This window comes from Tursiops truncatus, chromosome 10, assembly GCF_011762595.2.
Source record: "Tursiops truncatus isolate mTurTru1 chromosome 10, mTurTru1.mat.Y, whole genome shotgun sequence".
NCBI lineage: Eukaryota > Metazoa > Chordata > Mammalia > Artiodactyla > Delphinidae > Tursiops > Tursiops truncatus.
The window spans coordinates 53,910,775-53,913,735 of NC_047043.1; the positions used below are offsets into that span (position 1 = coordinate 53,910,775).

At 42.0% G+C, this 2,961-nt stretch overlaps 1 long non-coding RNA gene across 1 annotated transcript; it reads right to left on the bottom strand.

Annotated features, from left to right (window-relative positions):
* Positions 1 to 1,421: 1,421 nt before the first annotated feature.
* Positions 1,422 to 2,565, bottom strand: LOC141279646 (uncharacterized). Its single transcript, XR_012334229.1, has 3 exons — positions 2,479 to 2,565; positions 1,820 to 1,964; positions 1,422 to 1,677 (listed from the first exon to the last, which is right to left on the bottom strand). It is a non-coding gene; the product is annotated as an uncharacterized lncRNA (long non-coding RNA).
* Between the last annotated feature and the right edge of the window lie 396 nt (positions 2,566 to 2,961).

Here is a 2,961-nt window from a genome sequence, read left to right on the forward strand (position 1 = left end):
ACGTGCTGTTCATTTAGAGATGCTTAGGGATGAGCGAACTGCCAACATTTCTCAATCCCTTTGGGAAACTTTTACAAGAATGTAGCCCATTACCAGTACATTGCAAGGTTTTATTGGGTGTGTGTGTGTGTGTGTGTGTGTGTGTGTGTGTGTGTGTTTTCACAGCTATATCAATGGGAAGATCATTAGGAAGATAAATCTACTAACAATTGCAAGTGAGGCATTCAGAACTTTAGGGATTTTATGTTACTTTTTACTGTTCACCCCACCGGGGCCAATAACTATGAACTAGAGAAAAAGAAGAAGTGCAATTATTTTGGGTGCCTCTAAGCCAAAGAAACAAACGTCTTCCATGGCCATTCTGTTGGCCCATTACATCTGACAGTTCTTCTGGCATCGAGTTTTATTTCTCCAAAGGCTGCAAATGGAAGGTTTGCCATCTCAGACCATCTGCAACCCTTTGTCATGACAGCATCTCCCTTGTACTCTTCAGGGAGGAAGGTTTCTCAGGACATGGATGGGAGACCTCCATCAGAAGATGTTCAAGTTTTTCTGCCACCGGCATCCGTCCATGATTCTGAGCAAGAGCAGACCATGCAGAGGCCCCCCTCCAACTCCCTTTCCTGCTGCCTCCTCTCCCCTTGCCCCACAGCTCTGAGCAAGGATGACCACTGGACAGAAGACAGGACTGTGATGGGAGGATGTCATTTCCAACATCCAAGATGAAAGCAGGTCTCCAAACAAATTATTTGCTAGAATGTGTTTTATTTATTATAGAAATAAAATAAAAAGCAGGGCATCCCATCATAAACAGCTGAGGAACAAAGCAGGAGTGACCTCACACCGGAAGGCCCACATCACAAAGGGGGTGGGAACCAGGCAGGAGTGACCTCACACCAGAGGGCCCACATTAAAAAAAAAAAAAAAAGGGTGGGCTGTGGGCATAGTGATTTCCTTCCAAAGAGCACAGAGTATGGAAATAGGGATAAAAGAATCATTTTACCATAAAGAAACTTGACAAACAAACAACAACAAAAAAAATAAAAGCAGGGCATCAAAAGAAACTTCTTGAAATGGCAACATAGGTACAGACTGCCAGTTTTAACATTTTCTGCTTGTTCGTTTTTGGTCTTCTAAATGTGCTGACACATTTTTTAGAGTGTTATTAAGGTTAGCTCATTCTTTCCTTTTCTGCTTTATTCAGATAAATATTACATTTTAGGTAATTTTTCATGGAGCTGTCTCATCTTCATAAGGATTAATTTAAATGTCAGTGCAATAACTCATCAAGAGCCTGTTCCATGGTCAATCTACCATTTGCCTTTGTTTGGGAATATTCCATTCTGTTTTATTTTCATGCATTATAAATAGTGCCGTAAATGATATAATCATGTGTAAGTAACACTCTTACAGTTTTTCAAATTTTTTTATGTTCCCAGGAGCAAAATTCTTGGGTCAAAGGACTGAACATTTTTAAAACTGTTGAAATTGTCAAATAACTTTCAAACTGCTCTTGTTCTCACACATTGTGGTGTCATTTCAGCAAACACCAAGCACTTCTTTTTTCATGAGTGAATTCTTAAAGAGACATATCTTCTTTGTCCTTAGCCCAGCACTTGGTGCATTCCTTGTTTGGACAATTACTGTTGTTCATATCTTCATCTTTTTGAAATTATCCTGTTGAAAGGACAATTTACAGTAGAAATGTGAGGCTTTTGCAAATGTCATGGGCACTGCTGGTGTGTTTCTGCCTTCATAAGTACAGCTTCCTTTACAAAGCTTAAAGGGGCTATGCTGTCATGCCCAGTAGGAGGCTTACCATCTGTGAGCTGGGGCAGGGGAAGTTGCCCCCTGTGCCATAGCCCCCTTCCATGAGGGGACTGACACCTGCCAGGCTTGTGGACCAGTCCTGGCTTTATGACCTTGAGCAGTCCTTTAACTTCATTGAGCCTCAATACCATGCCCTGGAAAATAAAACAAGAAACTATTATCAAAATGACATGTACACAATGAATTACATTCCTCCCTTCTAGGTGGGTAGGGAACGTTACTATTTAAAGGAATAGTATATAAAGGCTTCTGAATACCCACCACCCTTCCTCCAGTTATTTAATAAATAAACTCTATGCTTCACCCTTAAAACCCAGATTTGTATATACATGTCTTATTTAGACAAGTAGATGCATGTCCTCCATCACACTATACCATGCTGTCTGCCCATTCCTCCCATACACTCCAGCTGCACTGGTCTGCTCTCAGTGTCTAGAACTCAGTTTATTCTGGTCTGAGGGCCTGTGCCTTGCTACCTCCTGCGTAGAATTCTTCCTCTCCCTTCCTCCCTTCTTCCCATAATGCAGGACTCAGGTCAAATGACTCCTTTCCAAAGCAACCTCTTCTGTCTGCCTTGGCTGAGGCCACTCTCCTCATCTAGAAACTCACTATCTAGTCATCCGATTTTAATGTCTTCATAGCACTTACCACTTCCCAGAATTATGTTTTTCACAGAGTTGTTTACTTGCCTATCATCTATCCTCCACAGCTAGAACGGAATGTAGAGGAACTTCGTTCACTGCCGAATGCCCAGAGCCTAGAGCAGGGCCTGGCACACAGCAGGCACTCAACAGATAGCTGTTGCTGAGAGCCCAGTTGTAACTCATCTGTTGCATCACAAGGGATGAACATTGTCGACTATTTTTACAACCTTGCTGAATAAGTTTTTTTATTACTTACCAACAAATTATTTGTGGCACTGCCTGTAATAAATGTATAGCACTCATCAAGCTTTAGCTTTTGGGGGAAAGAGCTCCAGTTTTCTGCTTCAAACTGCCCCATCTCCACCCTGCAGATTACGGATGCTGGCGAACGCTGACATTTACAGTGACCTCACCTGAAGGGCAAATGGGTTTTTTTTTCCTCACAATTCTGTGAGGCTTTTAAATAGCCACACCTGCCCATAGTTGT